The sequence below is a fragment of the Sceloporus undulatus genome, chromosome 4, assembly GCF_019175285.1.
Source record: "Sceloporus undulatus isolate JIND9_A2432 ecotype Alabama chromosome 4, SceUnd_v1.1, whole genome shotgun sequence".
In the NCBI taxonomy this organism is placed as follows: domain Eukaryota; kingdom Metazoa; phylum Chordata; class Lepidosauria; order Squamata; family Phrynosomatidae; genus Sceloporus; species Sceloporus undulatus.
Genome location: NC_056525.1, coordinates 235,498,811 through 235,517,261, shown reverse-complemented (window position 1 = coordinate 235,517,261; position 18,451 = coordinate 235,498,811). Strand labels below are relative to the sequence as shown.

The 18,451-nt window shown below is 44.0% G+C and overlaps 1 protein-coding gene and 1 long non-coding RNA gene across 4 annotated transcripts in view; one reads left to right on the top strand and one right to left on the bottom strand.

Moving 5' to 3' along the window:
• Window positions 1-18,451, bottom strand: part of NSMCE2 (NSE2 (MMS21) homolog, SMC5-SMC6 complex SUMO ligase) — a 302,808-nt gene that overhangs the window by 228,056 nt on the left and 56,301 nt on the right. The gene's annotated exons all lie outside the window — the stretch shown is intronic.
• LOC121929849 overlaps window positions 12,005-18,451 on the top strand; it is a 17,765-nt gene continuing 11,318 nt past the window's right edge. Inside the window, exon 1 of the long non-coding RNA XR_006103757.1 lies at window positions 12,005-12,054. This is a non-coding gene — a long non-coding RNA (uncharacterized LOC121929849). The remainder of the gene's footprint in view (window positions 12,055-18,451) is intronic.

The window sequence follows — 18,451 nt, the reverse complement described above, 5'->3', positions numbered from 1 at the left end:
AACAGAAATTCAAAAGCTTTTTCATCTGGAGCAGAAAATTGGGGATGGGGGCTAGGTCTGACATAAAAATGGTTGTCCAAAATCCTCTACTCTGTGAAGTCAAAGGCTTTCATGGCCAGCATCCATAGTTTTTTGTGGGCTTTTCGGGCTATGTGGCCATGTTCTAGAAGAGTTTCTTCCTGACGTTTCACCTCCCACCCTGAGGCCTGCCATTAGCAACAGAACAATACACATGCAAATCACTCCTGCCTTTCCAGGTTATACAATATATATATATACCCAACTCCTTTCCAGGCAAGCATTCTCAGAAGATGCCAGCCACAGATGCTGGCGAAACATCAGGAAGAAACTCTTCAAGAACATGGCCACATAGCCCGAAAAACCCATAAAAAACTATCCTCCACTCTGTTTGCAAAAGAAGAAGCAGATGATTTTGCTAGGTATTTTCCACTGATGCATGTGTGGGAGAGGGACTCACCAACAGATTGGGAGAAGACAGATATATTTTCAGGGAAAAAAATCTCTTCTCAAAAGTGTTGGCCCAACTCTTAAAAAAACAAGCAAACAAATAAACCATTACCAATAACCTTATTGCATATTAGTGCATATTGCAATGAACCTTCCAAGTTACCTGGAGGCAATTTATCATAAATATTACCAAATGGGTAATGTTTACTAGGCCTCTTTGTTTATCTGAAGGAAAGGCACTTTCCCATGCAAATTATAATTGACTCATAAGCTAAAAGGTAAAATAAGGGCACCACCATAAACATGCTAACTTGAGAATTAAACTCTGTCCATATTAATAAGACTTTCTGCATAGGAATATATTCAGAATCTGAGAGTAAATATTAATATATCAAATTCTGCCCTTCAGAAATCTAATATATGAGCCATGGCTCACCAACATGCCCCACAGAAGTGCACTTTGACCCTTCTGTGTCTGATATTCACACTCATTCATTCATTCATTTATTTATTTGCACTGACACAACTGCAATTTATACTCACCCAAATAAGCCAAGGAAATTGTTAGCTGCATCCTACACACGTATTCCAAGGCTGGATCTAAAGTATCCTATGCATACTTTTTTAGGAACAAATCTTATTAAACTAAGGCATTTTTCCCTAGTAAAGATGTACAAAGGATTATACTGCCAATGTGTGCACCCCTTACAACAGCATTAGTATATGCATTGTATTTGCTATACCTGATCTATTGCTCCTAGACCAAGAGATCAGTTTCACACTTGGCAGGAGGAGCATTCAGTAATGAAGAGCAAGATATTGAATTATGTTGCCAAAAAAAAAAAGAGCATTTGCTGCAATTGTTTTTCAGTACCTTGCATAAGGGGATCTGACTATGTGTCCTATTCATAAACAGAAAGAGGACAGGAGGGGAGGAACCTAATAGTTATTGTTATCAGTTACCTTTTCTAATGCACAACAACATAAGATTTTTATAAGACTGTCATATATATTTACAGAACACAAGACAGATAGCGAAGGCTCATATGAATGAAAATGCATACATGTCAGAACTGAAAACGCATAACTTAAGACTTTTAAAGTCGGTAGATTGGGTGATCACAGGAGCCAACGTGGCATACTAGTTTGAATATTAGTTTATTCTCTGGAGACCAGGGTTCAATTCCCAGCTCAGCCATGAAACTACTGGGTTACACTGGGCAAGCCACATGCTCGCAGCCTCAGGGGAAGGCAATGGCAAGCCTCCTCTGCACAAACCTTGCCAACAAAATGCCATGGTAGGTTTGCCTTAGAGTCATCATAAATGACTTAAAGCCACACATCATCAACAACAGATTTCATGATTATGCAAGATCTCTATCTGTAGAAATGTTAAGAGGATATGAGGGGTATTTTGTTTACTGAAGGTCAGCATAGTGTCTACAACTCCTCTGGATCTACAACATAATATAGCTGTGTTTTAGGTATAGGGGACAGTACTCAATTATTTCATTACCATGAGACAAGATAAGGACTACTGAGTTGCATGGCTTAAAGGGGAGACTCAAACAAATTAATGGAGGGCAAATCTATCAAAAGCTTTTAACCATGACAGCAAAATGGCCCCTCTAAGTTCAGAGGCAATATATCTCCAGATACGAAATGCTGGAAATGTACGACAGGTTCTTGGATTGGCCTGACCTTGGGTCTCATCCAACAAGTGTCTTTTTGTGGTCACTGACTACCATTTATTGCAACTCCTTTGCTTCTTCTCCAGTGCTGTGAGGCAATATTTATGTTTATATTCAAATTGAGAAAAAGAGAGGGCGGGAAGTCTCCTTTTTAAAAATAACTATTCACAGCCACTAAAAAAGATGCATATGCTTCTTGGATAACCACAGTCCATTTTACTCAAATGTCATCTTGACATTTGTAGACCACAAACTGAATAACTGTCACAGTTATCTTCTCTTCTTAGGCTATGTAGACTTTCAGTCTGCCTCTTCTCTCACCTCTTTCACAAATATCCAATTTGTCAATTGCATTAGTTACCACTGAATAATAGCTTATTTTAAGTCCTCCTTCTCCATATAAATACAAGTTCAACTATACTTGAACATTTGAATTCGTGCCCAAACAGATCATATAGGCACACACCAAAAGCTCATTTGGGCTTGGTACTCTAGTCAGAGATGGGCAACCCTTCTCAACCTAGGTGCCAAATTCCATTCTGAAGAGGGTCTGAAATGCTGTATTTCAGCAGTGGGTAGAGACAAAGATAGAGGGTAGGGCTAAGAGTAGAATATGGAGGGAGGGCAAAGCAAAGTAAGCTGGACCAGTTGGCTAAATTCTTGTCAACTTGGATGTGTTCTTACTAACTAGAGAAAGCACAACCTAATTCTATTTTATGCCTACATAGACGTAAGATCATGAAAAAACTCCCCTTCCTGCAAAGCTCCGTTCTGTGCATAGCATATAAAGGCTAAGGACCTTCAAATATTCCCTTATTTACAATCACTGACCCAAGATAATAGCAGGAAAAAATACACATTACACAAATTTTGGCCATATTGTGAGAAGAAAGGACTCACTAGAAAAGACTATAATGCTTGGTAAATCAGAGAGCAATAGGAAAAGAGGAACACCGCATTCCAGATGAATAGACTCAATCCAAGAAACCACGATCATGAATCTGCAGGAGCTGAGCAGGGTGGTTGAGGTGACTTGGAGGCCTTTCTTCCTTCATAGAGTCGCCACAGGTCAAAACCTGTTGGTTAAACCATACTAAAGTATACTCATTTAAACAAGTTTTAAATGGTGAGCTTACCTATAGTAAAATGCCACTGATTTAGTGGCTCTCGTCTAGTTGGAACTAAAGCCAGGTCAAATTAGTGCTAGGTAGCACTCTCTACTAAAATTTCTACTTGGTCACTGTGATGCTATAATGGGATAATTCAAATTTACTCGAGCTACTGAGTAAGAGCCAGATAGAGACATCTTAATTTTAAAATAAATCATAATACGGGAATCTCCATCTGTACTCACCATTTCATTAACCAACTGGTGTGAATTAAACCAACATTGCAAGGACAGTAAGGGCAATTTTTGCTACTCCTCCAGCACAGTGTACAATGTAGGGATGTTTTTGCAGCCTTTGATCTTTCTAAAGTTCTCAGATGTCCCTTCTTCTATTTCCAAGGGTGTGTGTGAGAGAGTTGCCTCTCCTGGAATCCACTGGAGCATCATTTCATCTTTTCAATAGACTAAAAGGCCTTTCTGCATGTTTTTAAACATAAAAGTAACTGTTTTTGCAAACTTCCTGCAACTTCTGGTTTTCTGTTCTTGGTTTTTGGCAATTGTGGCAGCCCACGCAACCCCCACACAGTCCGGGGGGGGTGGGGAGAAGAAAATGGCCCCATGACTCACTCTACTTGCTCACCCTTGCTGAAATGCATAGAAGCCCTTTAATAACAGGGTGCTGTAAGACTGATTTGTGATTCAAGATCAGCCTCTCTCTTCCTTGCACCCTCCAGATGTTTTAGCCTCCAAATCCCACATTCCTCACCATTAGCTGTGTTGGGTGGAGCTGATGGGGACTGTAGTCCAAAACATCTGAAGGGCACCAGACTGAGGATGCACCTATACTTCAGAAATAATGCAGTTTACCTTTAAGAGCTGCAGGTCCATTCTATGAAATCCTGGGATCTGCAGTTTTACAAGGTCATTGGCTTCCTTTGCCAAAGTGTGCAAAAACTACAAACCCCAGGACTCTGTAGAATGGAGCCAGGGCAAATAAAGTGATGTCAAACTGCATTACTTCTACAGTGCAGATGCATCCTAAGGAAGGATGGGCCAGGTTTTGCCCTGAATTCAAAGAACCCCTCTGGGTAACCACCAAGGTCTTGCATTCAACCCCATTTAGCCTGTGATAACCTCTCAGGCTCTTTTTGAAGTGCTGTCTGAGTTCAAAAAGGAGTTTGCTCTCCAGCAGAGAATGGCCAATATTCTTGTAAATCCAAATCCAATCACTCCAGTGGGCATGAAGCATAAGCCACATGGCCAACATATCCAAACAATCAGAAGTGGGCTGAATTCCAGAACAGCTACTCACAGGAAAACAAATGAGTATGTCAGGGTGGGTACACCATATGGCTTGTCTCCTCTTTATTTCTTAACCTAAAGGCAGTTAGGAATGAAATAGCCTTTTTTTTAAAAAAGAGCTTTCACTAGCCAAAATGTTTGTCCCATAACAGAGGCTGTGTTGATACGGAATGATTATGTCAAAACACATCCCTGGAACAAAAGGTTAAAGTCCTCTACCAATATTTCATTTCCATAGGGATTTAAGTCATAATAAAACAAAGAGGTGACTCAGAAGCTAACACAAATGTACTAACATGCATTACTCATTTGAGCAGACAATGTGCTGAGGGTTTACAGAAAATATGTTTGAGAGGGAAAATAAAAATACAATACACCCGCCTGAGCTGTCGAAATTACATGGTGATGTATGTTTCTCCTCTACACAATTACCAATATTGACACTTCACCATTTTTTAAAGTTACTGAGGGTCACTCCAGGTCCTCTAAGATTGTGGTTTGCAAAGTATGTTCCAAAGAACCCAGGGCCTTATTGTAAGCTTATGGAAGAGTCTGCAGTAAGAAATCAATTATGGCAGTTCATGTTCCCCTTCAAGAAGAGCCCAGTGTCAGGATCATTCACGAACTTCTGTAGCTTCAAAAGTTCCAGTGACTAATATCTGCCCTGAGCCCTTTTCAAAGAAGTTGGGTGCAAGCACTCAGATCAGTACCAGCTGAGCAGCAGAGTCATCTGCCATCTTCATTTTCTACAATACCCCTGACTTAATGTCATGCTAGTACACTATGGAAAATTTAAATGGCAATTCGTAGACTCAGCTTTCCAAAACTGATGAGAGTGCTAGTACAGTCAGCCCTCTGTATCCATGGATTTTTTTATTCATGGATTCAAGCATCCACAGCTTGAAAATATATAACTTCCAAAAAGCATGCCCTGATTTTGCTTTATATAAGGGAACCATTTTACTATTCTGTTGTATTTAATGGAACTTGAGCATCCACAGATTTTGCTATTGCCGGGGGGTCCTGGAACCAAACCCCAGAGGATACCAAGGGCTCACTATACTGCCTTGTAGTTTGTGTGCCTTCAAATCATTTCTGACTCTAAAGTGAGCTTGTCTGGGGTTTTCTGAAAGGAGCCCTGGTGGCGCAGTGGTTAAATGGCTGTACTGCAGCCACTCACTCAAAACCATAAGGTTGCAAGCTCAAAACCAGCGAAAGGGGCTCAAGCTTGACTTAGGCTTGCATCTATTAAATATGTGTCAACCTTGCAAAGGTCCTTTACTACAGCGACTCCGAGATTGTGAAACAGCCTCCCAGAGGAGATTCGCTTGAAAACCTCCCTGGAGTCATTTAGAAAGGCAGTTAAAACGGAACTTTTCCGTCGAGCATACCCCCCTGATATGACATGACCAAGAATTTTCTGCCGCCTTATGTCTGTTGAATTTATTAATTGTTTAATTGTTGACGTTTTTAATGAATTAATGGTTTTAATGGTTTACATGTGTATGAATTGTATTGTATGTTTGTATAATTTCAAATAGTCTGTAACCTCGCTTCAATCCATTGGGAGAGGCGGGGAAACTAACTAACTAACTAACTAACTAAATAAATAAATAAATAATCAATCCTCCTTCTGAGGTTGCTAAAATGAGTCCCAGATTGTTGAGGGCAATTAGCTTACAGTTGTAAACCACTTAAACACTGTTAGTTCAGTATGAAGCAGTATATAAATGAAGCTGTTTGTTTTGTTTGAGTGTGTGTGTGTGATGTGCACAAGGTTACCCAGTGGGTTTCCATAGCAGGGGGGAATCAAACCCTGATAGCAGGGGGGAATCAAACCCAGAGTCATAGTCCAACACTCAAAACTACTACATCACACTGCCTCCCTTTCATACATAATCCACATAGCATTTTAAAAAAAAATCAAACCCACCACTTGCCCAGTACTATAAAGAATATAAAGAATATTATCTATTACCAGTTTCTCCTGTGAGCCTGCTGGTAAACTGACTAGAAGAGGGTGAATAAAATGACGTCATATAATCTAATACACAGTACAGAAGTACACGAGTCACAGTTTCAGGGACTCTTGTCTTACACAGGCACAGTGGTTTTGCCACTGCCATCCTCTGACACTAAGAGAGTGTGACTTGCCCACGATCACCCAGTGGGTTTCCACAGCTGTGCAAGGAATCAAACTATGGTCTTCTGAGTCACAGTCCAGCAGTCAAACCACTACACTACACTGGCATACACTGGCATATATACTGGTAATACTGCTACCACCACTAGATAAATCTACCATGAAAATTTATATATCCTTTGGCTTGACTGAACTTCCTCTGGTGAGCTAACAGTGGCCCTCAAAAAAAGATCAGAGACAGAAAATAAATGCAAAACAATCTATATTCAATCAGATTTTTAAAAAACCCATGCAGACTCATCAGCAACGAGGTAAGACAGCAGTGTAAATGGAAAAGTCAATAGATATATTGATTGATGGAAAGTGTGTGAAAATGTAAATATAGAAACAATAGAAAATTAATATAAAGAACAAAAGAGTATCATGGGAATACACAAAGCAATTTACAGAAAAATAATGCACTAAAAGAAATGACTAAACAACTATTAATAAATTATATATAGATTTCTTTTAAAACTTCCATCAGTCCACAATAATAAACATTAACTGCACTCCCAACTAGGGTTGCCATACTGCCGGACCTCCAAACCGGGAAAAATGTAGGACAAAATTTTCAAATGTAGGACACACAAAACCGTGTCCTACATTTAAAATTCTGTCCTACATTTCCCCTCGCGATCGCGGCAGGGTGCGGAGGCCAAGCGGCGAGGGAAAGCCTCCACTTAAGGAGGCTTTCCCTCCCCGCCTGGGCCCCATGCCTCACCGCGATCGGGGGCAAGGATTGGGGCATCGTCTCGTTCCTGGCCCCCGCAGGGACCAGGAAGGAGGCGAGGAGACCGCCGGCGATCGCCAGGGCCTCGCCTTGTTCCTAGCCCCCGCGGGGACCAGGAAGGAGGCGAGGAGACCGCCGGCGATCGCCAGGTCCTCGCCTCGTCCCTGGCCCCTGTGGGGACCAGGAAGGAGGCGAGTAGGCTGCAGGGAAGCGGGGAGGTTGGCGTGGCTGCGCCCAAGAGGCGCCACCTCCCTGCAGCCTCCTCCGTCCCAGGCCTCGCTGCCCCCCTCTTCCTCCACGCGGCCATGCGCGGTGGAGGAGGAGGAGGGCACCGAGGCCCCGAGGGTTGCCTAGCAACCCTGCTGCAACTGGGCTTTTCCCGGTTTTTAGCTGCACCTGTGCCGTGACCGGGCAGGTGCCGCCAAAACCGGGAAAAACCCGGTTGCAGCCGGGTTATGGCAACCCTACTCCCAACTGTATACTAGTTTATCCTAAGAAAAAGGGTTGGCGTGGAAAGAAAAAAAATCTCAAGCAGAAGAGACAGAGTCATGCATACCTTCCAACTGTCTCAATTTAATCACACTGTCTCTATTAATCCTATGTCACCTCACCTTTCAGCTATTTTTAAAATGTCCATGTTTCTTTTTATCCTCCCTTTACTTCAACTACTGCAAACTGAGTTCAAAGTACAAAAGTAGTTTGCATGCCATTAATTCTATAGGGGAAGAAAAAAGGAAGGTGTAAAACTGTGCCCTTCCCAGCAGGCTCAGACAAAAAGAAACTGCTGCATCCTCTCTTAGCTTGTGTGTTCTTCCTCATTTTTGCCATCTTGACCACACACTGATGTTGCCTGGCCACATGTCCTAGTTTTCATCTCTGTGGACTACTTTGGATTTTGAAATTCTGGATAAGGGAGACACAACGTGTATGTAGAATGTCCTTTGTGTGGGATGTTTGTTTGTTTTAAATTAATGTCTCAAAGTAATGTTTTAATTAGATTATTGAATACTTTTTAAAGTTTTGTAATTCATATTATTTTAGCCATTTTGCTTTAATCTGTATTGTAAACTGCTCTGAGTCCCATTTGGGGAGAAATTTGGACTAGAAATCAAATCAATAAATTCTCCTTAGCTTCATAACCTGAATAGCCATCAAGGTACAAGAATCAGCAGGATGTAGGGCTCTCTGTTCTACAATCTTCAGCAAGTTCCTGTTCTCAGCCAAGTCACTGAAAAATCATTACAAACATGTGTTGAGAGCTTCTATGTGACCTTGTACAGACAGCCACATTTGTCCTTTTAGTCATTATCATATTCTCCCAGAGGATGTAGCAGAACTGGTCAAAGCTCTTAACCCTGAAGAGCCACAAACAAAAATATCTTCCGATGATAAAGAGTAACAGAGGCTGCAGGTGATATCGTTCCCACTTAGGCTGCTCTATGCTGAGACACACTATATCCTAGTGCTGGGTATATGGACGCAAGCTGAATAAAAAGGCTTTCAGTGTTCGATATTTCCCAGATGCCATTATTGACAGCTCCTAAAGGGCAGGGAAGGGGTTTAATTTTTTTCACTCAGTAATCCAAATTCTGCAGCAAGAAAATGCTGGATTGTGCAATCTGTATGCATCAGGAAGAAGCAGAAAGAAAAAAAGCAACTGACTGATCACTAGACTATTTCCAGTAGATTACCCAGCATTTTTGACTCCCAGTTATTGCTAATGCACAAAGCTTCTTCCCACTCCCACTAAATTAAATGGCTAGAATTCTGATCAGTAGAAACTGAGATGTAGATCTGGCTTTGTATATGCAGGTCAGCCCAGTGAGGATGACTGGGCATAGCAAATAAAATGGTTCCCCCTTCCCAGGAATCATTGTTTTAAATTTGTAACCTGAAATGCTTTGCTGTGTTTTATGTCACTTGGTATTCTAATTGAAAACAAAAATATAGACTCCATATGTGTAGAGAAACCTCTTATGTCCTTCAATGTATTCTACAATTTTTACTGATTTTCCTAGAATCTTATCACATGAGAAAACAAAGCGTAAATGGAGAGTAGCAGCTTTCTCCATGCCTTACTGCATGACATCGTAGTGCTTCAGTTCTCTTCCTAGGGAGACGGTTATAAAAGTGTGTCTTTTGTTGAACAGATTTTTCCAGCTAGACAAAAGACATGCTTTTAAGACCATCTCCCTCAGAAAGAAAACTGAAGCACTGTGGCGTTGTGTGGTAAGGCATGGAAAAACTCGCTAATCTCCAGCTCAGTTTCCACTTTGTTTTCTCATACAATAATGTCAAGGAAAAAGCAACATGGGATATACAGTAAATGAAATAAAACATGTATGTGAGAGTCAGGATGACTCGGCAGAAGCCAATTGAGAACCACACAGGTGTAAATGATAATACAATTAACAAGTCCTGAATGCCAAGGACAAGAAATGTAAAGTGGATGATTGGACACACCTGACAATTGTTAAGTGGTCAAGGCTGAGATGATGAAATCATTAATTGTAGGATGAACCAAGAGAACGATGTACATGCCTACTGGGTGGAAACAGACAACAGTGGGTGGTACCATGCATTGACTATAATAATGACTATGCATCCCAATGTATTTTGTAGAGTGGGTAGTAGTAGTGGATAGTGAGGAGTTGAGTATTGTTGTGTTGGATAGTTTTGGAGCTGTATATAGTAGAATAAAGTAGATCTTTTATTTAAGACTACTGAGTTGTCTGGTGTCTTGGGTGAAGCTACAAGAGCCAGCTGGATCCTGAAGAAGGGTGAAGACTTCTGTGGAAGCAAGAGTGAGAAGGCTTGGAGAGTTTGTCGGGGTCTTCAGCCTATTCTCTGTAACTCTTGCTAAGCTATAACCACTGGCCAAAACTGGTCAGCGCGGTGCACAACCAGGTGGTGAGTTCAAGCCAGAGGTGAAGAGCTACAACTCCCATCATCCCTGTTCTAGTTATTTTTTATTTCTTTTGCTGGACAGTCTTCAAGGGCAAACAAGCAGCTGTTGGAGCTACCCCACAACTACTGGAAATGTTGTTCAGCCAACTCTCTCTGAGTTCTGGAATATCAGCGAACAGCATCACCAACATGTTTTGAAATGGTACCTTATGGGCGCAGTGAATTTTGAAGGAATTTGTTTAGGAAAAATCTCCAACAAACTGTTATTCCTGGCTCCATTTTAGAAATGTGGAACAAATGCTGAAATATCAGAATGCAAATATCAGCTTGCACAGCCGGGTTTTTTTCTCTCACTTAAAACAGAAAAAAGGAGCACGTAGGCTATTAATAGACAGTCAGTACAGGATAGGATTTTACCTATTTCAGGCTTTTAGCACTTCAAAATGCAGACAAACTAGCTTTGGAAAATGAAACTAATCAATGTTTTAGCTCACAAAAGGTCTTGAATTCTTTTCAAACAAGCTTATTGCCCAAATGCTGGAAGGATTTCCAAGTTTCCACAACTTTCCACAATTACTATAACTGGAGGATTTCTTTAAAATTATGTTTGCTTCCTGGGCAGAAAAAAAAAGCCACAACAAAGAGGACTGCAATTGTGCTCCTCTCCTATTTGCCATAATTACGATTAGGATGCAAACCAGCCTACATGTTGGCTACATTTTGCACTCTACAAAACATCAAAGACAGGATATTGTTGCAATGAAAGAATAACCCCTCCGGCTTCTCAAGAGAACATGGCCTTCTGAGAGTCAGAGTACACCTGGGGTCCTGCAATGTCTCAGCCAGCTACGTACATTAAAAATGCTAAAGCAGACATGAAAATAGTCCTTCCCTGAACACTCTTCCTCCTCCTCCTCTTCCTCTTCCAAGATCTCCTACTGTCAAAATGGAGAGTTAAGCTTCTCAGGGCAGGGACCTGCCTAGTTGACTTATTTGTACATCGTTATGTACATCGATAATGTGATAGATAGGCAGCTAGAGAGATAAGCAGAGCTATATATCTAAACCAGTTCCCAGAACTGTATTACACGGAAGCATGGCTAAGAAATGCAATTCACAAAGGGACCGAACCTCCTAGGGAGGAGAGGTCATTTTCAGTGTGTGGATTCACTGGGAAAACCATATTTGTCAAGCCCCAATAAGGTCTAAGAGGGCAATCCCTGCAGATCCTCAGAGGGCCACAGTTCCTACACCACTCACAAAGTTGCCAATTTCGCGACTTTCACGCGAAAACGGGGACTTTTCAGAGCTTTTCGTGTGATTTTCTCACCTGGCTCTTTTTCAGTGCCTTTTCCGCAACTTTGGCCCATTTCAGCTCCAGACTGCTGCAGAGCAACCAACCCTTTGGAGTGTAACAGTATTCAGCCAAGAGAGAGCCAAAAAACTCTCTCTCTCTAATGACTCCCTCTGACAGCCAGGACGGAGCAAGCCCAACCAACCCCAACTGTTTGGAGGAATAGTTCAGCCAATCAGAGAGAGGACAGTGATTGCACCCCCCCACAGGCATTCTCAGGCTCCAGTGGAAAGCAAAGTGGCTGCAGTGCTGGAGAGAGGCAGGGAGTGAGGGATCTTGGCTGGCTTTCCAATTGCCTTGGATTTCCAAGTAAGACATAAGTTTTAAGGCACACAAAGGCAATACTTGATAATGGTATCATGGCTTGATGTTGTGGACTTCTGTGTGTGCTTGAGAGTGACATTTGAATTTCTGAATTCCTGAGCTTGAGCATAGTGCCCCAAGCCTACCTCTCAGGGTCGTTGTTGTACTGTGAGGACCATTTGGGTTGTGTGATGTGAATGTGATGTCCCTGAGTGTGTGTGTGTGTGTTAGTGATTAAATATGCCTCTGAGCATGGGCAGAGCACCTGGTAAGTTGGCATCCCTGCCCTGTCTTCCCAGAATTTTGTTTTGTGACTCTCTTTTTCGTTCTCTTTTCCATTGCCATCCATACTGCAGAAATAAACCAGTTTGGCACTGCTTCTAACTGCAAGGCTCCCTGTGATGATGGGATTCTGGGCACAACAAACCACCAAGCCCAGAATTTCATGCATGGAGCCCCGGCTGCCAGTAAAAGCAGTGTCTCAACATGTCACAACAAACTACAATTCCCAGGATTCCCTGGTTGAACAAGGGAATTGCCTCCACGCTTCCAGATCACAGCCCCAGAGAATGAGTCTACAGGATATCAGTGTTGCCAGTTTAAGTCCACTTCTTCAGCTGCATTTGGATTTAATAATGATAATAATGGTGATGATGATAGAGAGATCTCGTAGCACCTTTGAGTCTCACTGAAAAAAAAGTTGGCAGCATGAGCTTTCCTAGACTTAAGCGTATTTCCTCAGATGCATGGGAATTGTAGTTCATTGTGGCACCAGAGCTCTTTCTCACAAAACAGGGTTCTCTAGCACTGAGCCAGGGCAGTTAAAGCAGTCTCAAACTGGTTTATTTCTGCAGTGTGTCTTGGACCCAACTCAGGCTGCATCTTCACTCCAGACTCCAGAGACAATCCAGTTTCATACCGTTTTTACTGCCATGGCCCAGTGCTATGACATCCTGGGAATTGTAGTTTGTTGTCACACCAGAGTTTGCTGAGAGAGAAGGTTAAATGTCTCCGAAAACTAGAATTCCCAGGATTCCCTAGCACTGAGCCATGGCAATTAAAAGGGTGTCAAACTGGATTTATTTCTGCAGTGCGGTTGCATCCGAACACATTTCTATTTGGCACAAAGCTTCCTCAACCCCCTTCATGTCAAAATAAAAATCTTAAAAGGACTGAAAGATTCTTTGTTTGGTTCAATGGTGATTTTGAGAGTTGAAATAAGTTACAGTTATTTTTATTCAATTATGTTTACGTTTATTTGCAAAACATCTGCCAATATAACATTATGGGAATTTTCCGGGAATTGTGACTGAATATTCCGTGTGATCTGGGGGATTCAGCGTGTTTTGGACAAACATTTTCGGGAATTATCTTCGAGGCTTGTTGGCAACACTGCTGCCACTACAAATCAGCAGAGCAATCTGTTTGTAGGTACTCAGAAAGGCTTGGAAGGCTGCAAAACAGAGGCTAGTGGCCATCCCAGTCTCTATGCAAAGTTAACATGTACCACTGAGTAGGGTTGTCAGTTCAGGATTGTGCCAGGCCAAAACCTAGGATGACCCCTAGTAATGTCATTAAGTGTTTTATATTACATATCAATCATAGTTTGTCCTATCTTGTCACACGCAGGCATAGACAGAACATATTTTTCCTGTTTGAAAATTAATACAGAAATCTTTAGCAACGGGACTGCTTCAAAATCAAGGTGAAATTTATTTCACTTACTTAAAGAACATTTGATCTAGCTAACATTTCTAGCCAAAAGGGCAGAGGGTGAGACCTGGTTCAACAGTAACTTGGCAGGAAGGAGGAAGCTAATTAAATACATACACAGATCCTCTTGAGAGTCTGTGCAAACTGCAACAGGAAATAGCATATGCCTTGAAAATTTTTGCAAACTCTTGTCCTAGAAGAGCTGGAGATTTGCACACAGCCCTTTCCTCTGTCCTGGACTGAGCTGAAGATTTTTCACCCTTGTCTCCAGCTTGAAGATGACCTACAAAAACTGGAGACTCAGGGCAAGGCAACCCTACACCCAATCCCCATTTCTAAGTTGAAAGAAGCAAAGCACCCTTGGCCTGCTCCCTTTATCTGCCTATGGCAGTTGCGGTAACCATGTGGCACTCCAGATACTGTTGCGCTACAAGTTCTAGCATACCTAGGGAGCAGAGCCAACAGTGAAGAATGCTAGAAGTAGTTATATGTTGTATAAGGGCTACATGATTCCCTTTCCAGCCCCTTGTGTTAAATAGGATGTGAAACAAGAGATGTGAAGGAGGAAAACAGGAGAAAGAATTGGAAACTTCTCTCCTTCCCTATCTGCCACTTGCAAGTCATCATCATCATCACCTCTAAGTCAAGAGTTTTATATACAGGGATAGAGTGGTGGGTGAATTTAAGCTTGTTTTCCCCTTCCAGACTATCACCATACATGTAGTATGGATGACTCACTCAAGTACATGTAGGCAATCTGGCAATTAAATTTTGTTGTGGGCTGCACTACTTTTTCTGGCCTTATTTGCAAAGCTGTGCTTACACAAAGATTATGAAATGGAGAATCAGTACAGTAGGTTCTGATTTGGGGTTTATTGCTGCATTTTAGCTTCCATATCAACATATTTCCTTCCAATTTGTTACTGTGGAACATCTGACCATAAGCACTTCAGCAAAGCTATGTATGGGTGGGTTTATCTAAGTTTATTCAAAGCATAACATAACCCTCCTTTGATTGGTACTGTAGGGATATATTATTATACTAGTGGTACAATTTTGTCTCTAATTTTTTTCTGGGGCACAATAATCTCTTCTTGCAGGCATTAAAACAAGCTCCTCCATTTTGTTAATTTCCTTCCTCTCTTGCAGTTCTTCTGTTTTGCTTTAGAGTATACAAGAGTGATTGCTATCAGGATTAATTATATACTAAATTTTGAGTGAGAAAGGAAGGCTCCAATACAGTGGTACCTCCGGGGACGACATACCCAGGTTACGAATTTTCGCGATCGAAAAATCCCATGGGAATCATTGTTACGAATGTTTTTTCGGGTTCCAAAAAACTTTTGGTGCTTTTTTCTGGCTTTTTCGCAACGGATCGCGGCTTTTCCCCCATTACCCGCCTTGGCAATTCGCTTACGAAGCTTTTCGGTTTCGAAGCGGTCCGCGGAACGACTTACTTTCGTTAACCCCATGCACCACTGTATCTGTATTTCCCCACAAGAAGTTATTCCACATCGGAAACCAGCACCTCTCCCAAGCTGCTATCCAATCATCTGCAAGCTAGCTCCTGAATCACTCCAATTCATCCACCCGGCATCATCCCTAAAACCGGCAAGGAAGGAACCATGTGGCCTGCACACCAAATGCTCCTCTGCAACATACACTGTGCACAGTCCATTCCCCTTCTCTGTGGACGGCACCCTGTTTTAATACTCTCCAACTGTCCCAATTTCACAGGAACAGTCCTGATTACAGTAATCCGGCTCTCCTCCCACTTTTTAAGCTTGCCTGAAAAATATCTCTGTTCTCTCTCGTTTCGCTCGGCTCCTCCTTTCTTTTCCTTTATGTCCTTGGTGGCTTCCTTGCTTGGCAAACTGAGTTACACACTGTAAAAAGATAATTGTGCACTCAGTTAACACATCAGATGAGAAGAGAGGGAAAGGATTATTTCCCTTCCCAGTAGGTTCAGGCAAAAGTAACTGATGTCCGACTAACTAGCTTGTTTTTCTTTCCTTTTAATAGCTTTCATCATCTTGACCAGGGGTCGGCAACCTACAGCCTGCGGGCCGCATCTGGCCCGCGGGCACCGAGAGAGCAGTCCCAGGCCGTCCCTGCCACCATTGCGCTGCCGGCGTGCCTGTTCCCCGCCCCGTCGGGCGCCGGGCCCCTCTGCCCTCCCTCGAGGGCGGGGAAAGCCGCCGGGGATGCCCGGGGCTGGCCTTTCCCCACCCCTCAGGGGGCCGGCTCTGCCCTCCCTGAGGGCGGGGAAAGCGCTGGGGCAAGCCAGCGCGCCCGTTCCCCACCCCTCAGGGCCGGCGTCTGCCCTCCCTGAGGGGCAGAAAGCGCCGGGGACGCCGGGCTGGCCTTCCCCGCCCCTCAGGGCCGGCCTCGCGCCCTCCCTGAGGGGGCGGGAAAGCGCTGGGGCAGCCGGCGCTGGCCTTTCCCTGCCTCAGGGCTGGCTTCTGCCCGCCCTGAGGGCGGGGAAAGCGCGTGGGCAGCCGGCCGCTGGCCTCCCCTCCCCGCCCTGTGGGGAAGCCTTGGCCCTCCCAGAGCGCGAGGAGAGGCAGTGTCGCCGGGGGCCCTGGGGAGAGGGAGGCAGGGGTCCCACTCATCCTTCTCCCCAAGCCCGCGGTTGCTCCACACCGCGGGCCTGGAGAGAAGGAGGAGGGGTCCGCAGGAGGAGGAGGAGGAGGCAGGGAGGGAGAAGGAAGGAAGGAGCAGGAGAGAGGAAGAGAAGGAAGAAGAAAGGAGCAGGGAGAAAGGGAGGAGGGAGGGAGGGAGGGAGAGAGAGAGGGAGGAGGAAGAAGTAGGAAGGAAGGAGCAAGGTAGAAGGGAGGGAGGGAGGAGGAATGAGGAAGTAAGAGGAGGAAGGAGGAATGAAGGAGCAGAAGAGTAGGAAGAAGACACTGCAGTCTTTCTGAAGGTGAGACAGTGTGACTTTCCAAAGTGCATTTCTCTGTATTTTCAGTGCTTTCAATGCGTGAAAGGTGTGCGTTTTACAATGAGAGGGTAGTGATGAGAGTGTCATGTGTGGGACATGCAAGGCCTTTCGGAAGGGTGAGACAGTGTGACTTTCCAAAGTGCATTTCTTGTAGTTTTCAGTGCTTTCAATGCTGAAAGGTGTGCTTTTAAATGAGAGTGTAGTGATGAGATTGTCAGTTGGGACCAGCCTTTCTGAAGTGCAGTGGCTTCCAAAGTGCTTTCTGTGTATTCTGCGTTCATGCGAGGTGGTGCTTTTAAATGAAGTGGTGTGGTGAGGTATGTCAGTTTGTGGGCATGCAGTCTTTCGAGGTGAGACAGGTGTGACTTGCCAAAGTGCATTTCTAGTATTTTCAGTGCTTTCAATGCTAAAAGGTCTTGCTTTAACAGTGAGAGTGGTTTCGGCCCTGTCCCCCCCTTCGGCGAAAGGGCCCCTTGGAGCCCGTTCGGCCGAAGGAAGGGGCCAAGGAGGAGAGGGCGGCACACGCCTCCTCCTCCCCGCGGGGCTTTGGCAGCCCTGAGGTGTCCTTCGGAGGACACCTCAGGCCATGGCAAGCCCCGAGGACGGAGCAGGGGCCGTGCACCTGTTGTTCCTGCCCCTCATGGGCCCCTACGTGGTTCTCTGGGAGGCAGCTGGGGTCCAAGGAAGGGCAGGAGGACAGGCACGCGCCTGTCAACCCCCCCTCTCCCAATCCCCCCCCCCTTCTAGCTGTCTCTCAACAGCTGGAGGTCGGGAAAGGGAGCAGAGAAAGCCCCGCCCCAGAGGGTGGAACTCCCGCCCCAGCATGTGGCCCCGCCTCCAGAGGGTGGAACGCTCCACCCCTGGTACGTGGTCCCGCCCCCGGAGGGTGGAAGCTCTCCCCCCCCTCCGCGTTCGGCCCCCCATGGTCTGAGGGACAGCAACCCGCCCCCGGCTCAAAAAGGTTGCCTACCCTGATTCTTGACCTACAAATGATATTGGCTGGACACACATCCCCCACGTTTCATCTGTGAAATTTTAGAGGGTATGAAACAATCCTTGGATTCTTTCATGGCAGGAAATTAAACACGCTGAATCAACACATCCTTGAAGAAAACTATCCCTTGGCAGTTAAGAGAAGCGAAACACTTAGGTTTTCTAATAGCAAATCACAGCATGTGTCTCAAAGAATGTTCTCCTCCGTCCATGCTGCAAAGCTCTATCCTTTCTCCGTACCAGTGAAACAATCTCAACTCATGGTGACCCCGTGAATAAGACACCTTCAAGCCCCATCCTTAACAACTGCTCTGCTCAATTCCCTGCAGACTCATGGCCGTGTCCTCCTTGACTGAGTCCATCCATCCATATGATATGTGGTCTTCCTCTCCTTCTGTTGCCCCCTCACCTTTCCTAGCATTCTTGTTTTTTTTTTTCCAGTGAGTCATCTCTTCCATGATGTACTGAAGTAGGGATACCGTAATTTAAGTCATCTTGGTTTCCAGGTGGAAGTTCAGCAGGCTTGATCTATTCGAAGATCCACTTGTTTGTTTTTGGCCAACAAAAAACCAAACAAACTGCAAGTGTCTAAGAAATACTAGTCATCATATTTGGTCTTTCCCATCAAGAAGCCGGTAGCCATTTTTAAATAAAAGATCTCTGTTTTCCAGGTCTGTCTTGACTTGCTTTACTTTGGCAACAATATAGGAAAGAGGAACTGATTTTTTCTTTCTAATGTTAAACTAAAGGAGGACT